The following is a 10,531-nucleotide window of genomic DNA, read 5'->3' on the forward strand; positions in this document are numbered from 1 at the left end:
GAAGTGTGTGTGTGTGTGTGTACTGCCAAATGGAAGGCCTTGCTTATTAGTTCAGCTTTATTTGAGCTTTCATCTACACCAATTTTCAGTCTCAAGATGAAATCCTCATGAGTCCTAAGAAATGATATATCAGTAAGCAAAGTGAGCAAGCACTACCCTTCCGAAAACAAGTGTATGTGCGTGCACGCACGCAAACAATGTAATGTTTGAGCTACGTAAGATAGTTCCGTGGAATTATTAGTGTAGAGCTCTAAATAAAAATCTCGGGTGACCTGGTCAATGAAATGAAGTACTGGAAGGTATGTGTAATGTAAATAATTCCTTTTGAAAAACGAAGGAGGCGCACAGCGTCATCCAGGTAAGCCCTGTGTCTGATCCCTGAACTTCCAAAATCAGGGGCTTGGGGGAGATGATGTCTCGTGTACACTAACCTAGTGTGACAGATCAGCACATTGAAGGCAGGCAGCTTTATGACCCATCCACCTGATCTCTCTGGGCACATCCCCTATTCCACCCAGGCTCGTTTCCACTGGGTTTGGGAGTGAGCCACAGGGGTCCCAGCAGATCAACCGGCAGGGCTGTTATCAGTCCAGACATGCAGGGGGTCTGTCTGGCTCCCACCCGCGCTGACACAGGCCCTGGGAGAAGCCCAGAGGGCTGCATCCTGAGCAGGGTGCCTCTTCAGACACAATGGCCAGCAGCCAGCAGGTGTGTGCTCTCCAGGCCTCCCTTGGGGGCCCCAGTCAGATGGCCTTGCAAAGGCACTGGGGAAGGGGACCATTCCAATGTTCTGTTGTCTCTACTGAGTTCTTACACGAGTCAAACCTAAATATAGCTTTTCCCAAAAAGAATGGAGCTCCCGTGTCCCATACATCAGTCAACTGTTAATAATTAACCACAAGTATGTCTAAGAGATCATGATAACTTGGACTTTGGGGGAGAGCATGGCCACAGGAAGGAATATGGTCATTGTGTCCTCACGACTCTCTGAAGGTGGACATTCCTGATGGCAGCGTCAAATATGAGAACACCAAACCTGCAAGTCCTACCACACGCCAGTTTTGTTTAGTAAGTTGAACATGCTACTGCAGGTCATCTAAAAATATCTTTGAAGACATGTTCAAGAAATCAGACGGAGGTTTGCATGACCTACACACCCAATCTGCCGGCAGGATGCAGAAGGAGGGCAGCACAGTCAACACCGCAGCAGGGACGGCACCCCCCACACTGGCTCCGCACCAGGCTTGGGCACCAGGCTTTTCCAAGCGGAGGCCCAGCCCTGCGCGCTTGGGTTAAGGACAGGAAGGTGCAGACAAGTTAAGAAAATCCCCTTAGGTTATGCAGCAAGCAAGAGGCAAAGCCAGGACCTGGATCTGAAGTGTGACTTACTGTAAGTCACACTTCAGTTCAGATCTTTACATTCCAGACATGCCACTCTTTTCACTCCAAAGGAAAAACACTGGTGGGAAAAGCCTGTGCATATTTCCCAAGCAGACCGCGCACAAACGTGTACATAAACACAATCTGATTGGAGCAAGCATCTCTCTCTCCCTTTCACACACACATGCACACGCCACCACCACCACCACCACCATACAATTAGCAAACCCAAGGTTATTATTGACCACAACATCACATACTAGTATAATTTCTCATATTTTATTGTACGAATCACTTCAAGTCCGCTAATTAATGGTCCTGAAAGCACTTTCCTAACATGCAAAGTGCTCCAGGAAATGTAAGGTATTATCATGATTCTCATCATAATTCATGGCTTCGGGCCCCCAGGTACCCAGATCCAAAGAGGGAGTAGAGGAAACGTCCAATGAGAAAAAACTCTAGAATAAGTACAGATATCTTTAATCAGAACTCAGAGATTCCCAGCAGGTTCCCAACATGCAGAGGGCAGAATTCCCAGGTCAACACTTCCTTCACAACAGAAAGTCTCCTTTTCAGGTTTCTCTTCCTGCAGGTCCGGCCGGGCATTCTCTCCGTGAACACTCACCGGGTGCCGGCTCACAGATTCTTTTCTAACTGTGAGTGTCGGTAATTGTTGGTAAGATTCAAAGCAAATTCCACTGTCGGTCAGCACAGGGCTGGTACAGCTTAATTTGCTGTATTCAGCAGATATATTTTGCATCTCCTCTGTGTGCTATGGGGAGACATCTGAACAAGACACAGGAGGTCCCTGCCCTCAGGCAGCTCACCTTTCATCAGGGACAAGCAGACACTTAAGCAATAAATGACAGGTAAGAAAGTATCAGCTGGCTGTAATTTCTAGGAAGGAAATTATCAGGGCATGTGATAGAAAGGGAGTGGATGGGGGCTAATTTTGATTGAGGTGATCAAAGAAGAAGGGCTCTCTGGGAAGGGGACATTTAAGTTGATCCCTAAGGAAGGACTAAGAGCTGAGACTCTGCCTCACTGTCATTCTTTTCTTTGTGATATTTGATTAAGTGCAAATAACGCCAACACCATGCCAGGTTCTAATGCAAACTAGAGCTCTCATACTGATATGGCGGAATCCCCGTATCCCTTCTACCACTAAGAGTAGAGGTGTTGAGGTGTGAATGAGCTTGGCAAGTCACGTATCCAAAGCAAGCCCCTTGTGGCTGGAGTCTGGTGAAAAGGTGGCAGGTGGTAAGACTGTGCCATCAGAAAGAAACATAAACAGGCCTTAAAGCTAGAGCAAAGAGTTTGGAGTTGATTCTGGATGTGAGGGGAAGCTGGAGAGGGACATGATCTGATTTGTGCTTTCGAAATACCACCTTGGCTGCTTGTGGGGAACAGAGCGGGGAAAGGGGAGCTCGGTTAGGAGGCCATCCTGAACTGTAAGAGGGCATGGGGCTTGTGATATCACCTCAACAGGGCAGCTCCCTCAGTTTTAGAGGGGTCTGCCAGATCTTTAATGCTTAGTCTTCTGGTTTTAATTGGAACACTAAATCTTTAAATGAGGCTGATCAAAGTGGAAAGAAAGAGAGGGTGCAGCTGGCAGGGCCTCCAACGTGGCGTGGGTAGACTTCGGCTTGCTTTGGGAGAGAACCTTGAGTGGGGCCAAGAGGAGACCCAGCTCTGGGGATAGCCACACATGGACTCAGCCCGCCGCCCTGAACCTCAGTTTCCCTTATCTATTAAAGGAGAACCAGAATGCATGCATCTTGGGCTTGGGGGTGAGTCAAATGTGGAGGTCCATCTTATCTCCAGGCATTGGCAGGCGTGTATAGACAATAGCCTCAGCGTAGAAAAGAAATATCCCCTCCACAAAGAAGAGCAGAGACACAGCATGTGGAGAGACCACCTCTCAGGAGAGGGTCACACCAGGGGACTGGGAGCCCAGCAGGCAGGAGTTCTTCCCCCCTGTGTGCCTTTATTTTCTCCAAGATTCCCGACTGATTACCCAAAAAGGAAGCCAACCCCGGGCCAAATTCTAATTCTAATTTAATCTCCTCACACTGACATGTGGATGGGGGTGGCACCCCAAAAATTAAATTGTTTTCATAGTCACCCAAATACTGTTAAAAACAAAACACCATCTCCCAAAGAGCACGTCTAAGAAGAGTCAAGCACTGGATGGAAATCTAAGTATTTTCAAGTAAAATAATTAAACTCCTAGATGATTATGCATAAGATTCCATAGCAATTCCAGTGATTCTTCAGATAATGCCACTTCAAGGCATAGCAAAGATATTCACTCTGCAGTAGGGAGTGTGATTGTGGTTCTTGTTTTCAATAAGCAGGATACGTGTTCCATCTCTGGCTCCATGCTTTGGAATTTCACAAGATTCTTTTTGAAATTAGGCATTTGAGAGAAAAACAGTCTCACCAAGTTAGGTGGATGGGGTCAACTTTCTAGCCGCTGCCAAAGTCAGCCAGCCTGTCCTAGGAAAAAAACTGAATGCATTCATTAGAATCCCAGCTCTTCGTTCTTCTCCCAAGAGAGGGGTTATAGCAGAGAAGTTACCAGCAAAACCCTCAAACTGAACTACCAACTGTGTAACCTTGGACAACCGACTTAACCCCCAGTTTCCTCGTCAGCGAAAATACGGTGTTAATAGTATGTATCTCACAAGGTGATTATGAGGGTTAGTTACACAAGCTGACCCAAAAGAAGCCCTGAGCACCACGACCCCACAGAGACTGAACACTCCATGGATGCCAGTTATGACCACCACGCCCACCTTTCAGAAACGGATAGACCTTTCAACACATGTCCACACCCATCCTGCACCACGTATTAACCTATCAGAGCACCTCCTTGTAAGAGCTGGTCTGTATGTCTCCCTTCACGACCAACTGTAAGCTTTGGGATGACAGAAAATGTCTTCATCCTCTCCGCATCCAGGCTCTGGCATTGCCAGCGCCCAGAGTAGGGGAATTCTTGAAGAATGAGGGCACTTTGTTTTAAATGTTAATCGCTGCCTATGTTCAGATGTATGCTGTTAGAGTTTAACATGTTTTTAAACCCTAGGATCCAACCAATAGAAAAAGGAGAGAGAGAGGGGGGGGGGAGAGGAGAGAAAGAGAACGAGAAGAATATCTTGGTAAGAAAATAACAAAGGTACCTACAATATCTACATCAGTGGGATATATTTAAAGCTGAGCTGTCTGACACCTTCAGAAAAAGGTTGTTTTCCCAGATCAATTCTGTTCTGAGACCCACCGACCAAATAAGCAAGTTTATGAATCTTGTTCTTGACGATGTATGAAGTTAAATGTTCGAGGTTGTTTGCTTTATGTTTGGTTTGCGTGTTCAGTAAGGGGGTATTCTGTGTTCCTTGTGAAAAATGAGTGAATGTGGACAAATGAAATGAAAGGAGATTTATAGCCCTGTTCGCCATACAATTTAAATTAATTTCTTTCTGAAACCCAAACAAAAAGCTAAATATGTAAAAAAAAAAAATGCACACTGTTGTATATCCTATCTCATAATTTACACACCAAAAAGAGAGAAATTTTAATATGCATTGATTTTAGGCAGATAAGAATCTGTGTTGAATGGGAGTTGAGAGGGTCTTTTTCCCTCTGTGGCCTCCTATGAATAGTTCGTTTGCAGCAATTTTTAATTAAAAACAGTTCCCATAGTAAGAAAATGGAAAGAAAAGAAAAAAGACCTCAGGAAAATAAAATCCGAACAAGAGTCCTGCAGTGTGTTTTCTGAGGCCATGTAGAGAGCTTGAAAAATAAGAGTTTGCAAGTTCTCGTTTTTTAAAACTGCACTTTTGGTTTCATTTAACATTTTCAAAATAGCTTTCCTTACCACTACCAATCCCCTCCCCCCACTCCTCACCAACCCCCTTCAACACACTTGGAAAGTTCTGTGTTTAACACTGAAAATCATTCATATGACTCGGAGTAGCACCAACATTTTTCGTTGCTAAATTTCTTGGGGTGGGGGGGGAATTTCCAGGTTATCACAAAGCATTTTTATTTTTTCCCACCTATCCAAAATACCCAATCTCATTTTAACTAGGCTCCATCGGAACATCAGTGATACTGAGGTATTCCATGAATAAACATGATGTTACAACTCGAAACCCTGTGACTGAAGGATATAAAAATGTAGAGGAAAGAAGAGACTGGGAACCCCAACCCCTCCCACACTCTCCCCGGAGAGATCCGAGTAGGGGTGAAAAGCAGCAGATTTAGATTTCAAGGTCTTCAAACATTTGTAACGTTCATATTAAACCCTATAAAACCCCAAACTGTAATTCTAGTAAAATCCTTGTGTGTGCAGCTTCCAATTGCAATCACTTTTCTCTTTTGGAGGAGGGCGTGAATCAGTGATAAAAGGGGGAAAAAATCTCAAAACAGAAGAAACGCATAATGGAACCCACCCTTCCCTGATGTTTGTGCTATTTTATTAAAATGAGCATCCTGACCACACGGAAAAAGTAGATGCAAAAACATCTTCGTTAAAATGGAGACCTTTTTTGTCACTTGAAGGAAGAAACAAGGTATAGGAAGATTATCAACAACAACAAGGATTTTTACAACTTTATGAAGTTTCTTAAATTCTGGAACAATCCATCATTAGTTAAATCCCAGCACTACAAATGAAGAACCCTATGTTGTGCTTTATATTTTCCCTATATTTTCATCCCATGGCACAGACCTCTGGACATTTTTTTTTAATGCAGTTTTTGTTATTCTTGAAGCTTTTTACAGAACAAATTCTGAAGTCTTTCTAACATATTTTCATATCCTATCTGACTGTACTCAATGTGCGCTATTAAACGCTGTCACTGTGTTCTTCCTAAGGACATTTGGAACAGTAAGACCCTTCAAATGTTTGAATTTGGGGAGACATCAGGTGAGTTCATGACAGTACACACAGCAGAAATGAAACCCCCTTCCCCTGCCTGGGAATTACAGTGACTAACGGTGCCGCAGATCTGAGTTTCTCTTAATTTCACTTAAAGGGGGCTGGGGGGCAACACCCATGCATTTCTTTACGAAATTCCACTGAGATTCTGATGTTGCAAAGAAATTGTATTTGCCAGGACAGCCGACAGCACTTAAAACATGTTTTTCGGGTTTTGTTTGCTTTGCCACGCACGATACTTCTTTCAAAAGAGATGAGGTTCTAAAATCTCTTGGCCACTGGCTTTCTTTTGCCACAAAGATTAGAGATCTAAATGATCGCATGAAGAAATAAATGTGGAGAACGTGGGGGTGGGCACTTTAGGGGAAGTGGGGAGCCGATGCCCAGAGCAGCTTCAGGGGTACCTGGAAAGGTGCTAATTTCAACAATATAGTTCTCAAACTCTCCCCCTTCCATCCACTAGTTAACAAATGTCTATTGAGTACCCACTTGGTCCCAGGAAAGAAGTCTGGCAGGGTCTCTGCGCCAACATTCCCCCACTATTACCCTCTCATTTCAGTACCATTTGCGATTTTGAACTAAATTCCAGGAGCACAGAAGTCACGTCTATATTCTTTATTCTAGTTCACAATACTTTCTCATAACAACGCAAACCAAAACTGGGGCTTTTGTAGTGTCCGGATTTTTCAGTTTAAGGGCATTGCAGGTAATGTGCACATGAGACACCAAGATCCAAACCAACCAGTTAAAATCACAGAAACAAGTTAGAAACAGGATCACTGCCCAGTCAAGCGCTCTTGAAACCAGAACTGCCCAGCTTCTGAAGGGCTTTGATTTCTCCTGATTGGAAGAAATGCATAAATCCCCATGAAAGAATGCCCCCCGCCAGCAGTGCCAAGGGAGTAAACACCAGGGTTCCTCACTACTTTCCTTTCCATAAAGAAGGAAGGTTCTAGGAATCTCCTACAAACTTGATGTACAATTTATTCATCACAAAATGATTAGCTACGATTCCTTCCCAGCCAAGTCGATGTTGAAAAACGAATGGGGGGTTGAGAGTATTACCCAGATGTGCATATGTGCGTGGTGTTAAGAGTCAATGAAATGATACTGTATAATACAGGACCCCCACCCAGGAGAGAGAGAGAAGAAAGGCTGAGTCTCTCTAACCCAAAATGGTTGGATGCATTGGTTAAATCCGAAAAGTAACTGCTCGACCATCTACTCGATTTTGTGTGTGAATAAACCGACAACTCCTGCTGGGTATCACTGTATTTCATCCCAGCCAATCCCTCTCGGGCTCAGAACAACTTTATTATAAATAATCATCGTTGGTAAAGGCACGGTATAACTTTTGTCATGAAAAGTTATTTTTTTCCTAAATATTTTCTTTTCCGATTACAAACCAGGATCAAAATTTAATATTTAATGTGAATATTTAAATATCTTAGGTGTGCCCTGGCCGGTGTGGCTCAGTTGGCTGGGGGTCGGTTGATTCGCATCAGGGCACGTGCCTGGGTCCCCCGTGTAGGCATGCAGGAGGCGGCTGATCAATGTTCCACTCTCACATTGATGTTTCTCTCTCTCTCTTCTCTCTCTAAAAAAAAAAAAAAATCAATGAAAAATATTTTCAAAAATAAATACCTTAGGAGCAATTATGTCATTCTCTCCTTTTTTAAACGTGAAATGAAAAAGAAAAATGTATGGCTTTGGGTTCATGACATTATTGACACTTGGAAAAGAAAAAAGAAGTGTCAGGGCAATTATTTGGCTAATTAAAGAGAAAATCTAATGAAGGGGAGACATGCTAGCGGTTGGCTCTAGAACATGCCAGAAAAAAAGTTCCTAGCTCTTTTCTTGTCACAGCCACAGACGCTTACATACATGTTTAAGATTTGTCATCAAGCTTTCCCCTCCAGGTTCTTAGTTATAAAGCAGGTTTTTTCCTACTCAGAGGAAATCCTGAAAAGTAATACCCCACAATCCAAAAGTTAGGAATACCTGAGTTTAGCACACATAAACTCGAAGGTAATAATGTGCCATTTTTTAAGAAACATGCCATGAGTAGGGGACTTGTCACAGGTTTCCTCTTGAATGTGAACCAAGGCGGGGACCTTGTGGCATCCTGCAGATTGGTCTGAGGCCAGGATGGAGAAGTCTCCCAGATGACCCTCCCAGCTCGGGGGTAATAAGGGGCACAGGGAACACGGGTATCAGAAGAACCTGCCTGCTCCTAACCAAGGAGGAGGGAAGAAAATCTTCCTTCCACAACTACTCAAAAACTTTCCAAAATGCAAAGTGGACACAGGTTATGTTTAAATCCTGTTGCTCTTCAAGAATTGAGCCATACCCTGTTCTCTTTTTAAACTAACCACATTTCTAGACATTTTCACCTCCAATTTATATTGCAATTAATGTGTGCATGAACCAGAAGACATTGTACATCCTCTTAATTCTGAAAGCAAGCTACAACAACCAACAGTTTGTGCAAGAACTTGAGATTCCAACACACCGTTGCAAAGGTCTGAATGAAATATGCAAACTGTAGTCCACAATTACACACACAGCAACACACACAAATGTCATATACTTGCAGCAGCTCACCACTCCGAGCAAAACAGTTTAAGCTTCTGTAAAGCTACTGACTTCTAGGGAAAGCAACAGTATCATCAGTTATATTCAACATCTATGGAGTTATCAACATGTGAAGAAAACAGCAGTGACAAAGACAGCCCAGTTTAAAAAACAAAAACAAAAACATCAGTCCTTGCCCAGCAGTTAGCCAATCAGAAAGCAGGTCACATCTTGTTAGCTGTGTTAAATACAGGGAACGTCATGAATTCCCCATGGTTCGGTTGACAATTCAAGCAAGTGTGTTTTGTTCTATCATACAGCCTCAGCTGAGTTCCTTTCCAGAGTTCAGAGTCAATCTTCCATCTAAAATTCCACCAAAGCTGTTCCCTAAAAAGCTCTTTGCCATCCACCCTCCGGGCACTTGATCTTCCAGAGAAGACAGATTCCCAGCGACCTGTGCTTCCTCAAGTGACTTTGGTGCACCTACCAGGAACTCCTCCTTACAGCACAAAGCCTCAACTTCCCGGCGCAGGGACAGCCCAGGAGCAAGACCTGCCAGCTGAGCCAGCATGGAGGAAAGTTAACTGGCATTAAATATTTAAATTGCAGGAGGCGGCCTGGAGTTTTGCATTTACAAAGTTCTGAAAGTCCTGTTCTCTCTGCTCCCAGAGTTGTTGGCCCAGGAGGCTGAGGCTCCCTCTCAGGCACAACATCACAAATAGGCAAAAACTCGAGCTGGTTTGAACGCTGAGCCTGCTCCAGAGGAAGGTAGAGCCCTTGGGAGACACTCCCCCCGGGGCCGGAGAAAGTCAAGAACCCCCTTGCCCCAAGCAACTGCTTTCGGAATGCAAGGAGGAAATCCACAAATGTGCCCCCCCCCCCACCCCACCCACCCACCCCTGGGCTAGTTCTGAAAAGTAGCGGGGTTACTCTTCTGCCCCCTTCATCTGAATTTGGATGACTTTAAAAAGCAAATGCAGGTCAAAGCAGACTTCCTCTGAGATTTATTTTTTAAAAATTATTTTGCCGGATACAAGGAATCGCGAAATCCCTTGGAATTATATCTCAAGACGCGCTCCCGGGATGGCCGGGAGCCTGCAGAGCCCGGAGTTCCGGGACAGCAGCGGCTCTGGACACCCGGCGTGCGAGTCAAGTGCTGGGCTGTCTATTTCAGGATTCCAGCAGAAACTGTCCCCAGCTCCAAGAGTTGCTGTGCCTGGAAACCCAGCGTGCAAACTAGTGGGTTCATCCTGGCGCTCGCGGCCACAGACGTGGTAGTATCTAGTGGGACACTTCCCACCGAATTCCGCCGGCATCCCCGGGAAGAGCCCATCCACAGTTTCCAAAAACATACACAAACACACGCCGGGGTGGAAGTACTTACCTCCGTGCGAGACTGCAGTCGCTTGTTCATCTCGTAGATTCGGTACTCTGGCTGTACCATGTAGGGTGTATGTCTCCTATAAAATGGGCCGAAAGGAGAAGAATAGAAGGGGTCATGTGGCGTGCTGGACATCTTGCCTGCTTGTGGAAAATCAAGCTGAACAGAGTATCAGCAAGGTCCATGCATAGCACATGGGCTGTGTCCTTCGCAGTACAAAGTAGACGCACGCACACGCGCGCACACACAGGCAG

The sequence above is a fragment of the Molossus molossus genome, unplaced genomic scaffold (genome assembly GCF_014108415.1).
Source record: "Molossus molossus isolate mMolMol1 unplaced genomic scaffold, mMolMol1.p scaffold_m16_p_1, whole genome shotgun sequence".
Lineage (NCBI taxonomy): Eukaryota > Metazoa > Chordata > Mammalia > Chiroptera > Molossidae > Molossus > Molossus molossus.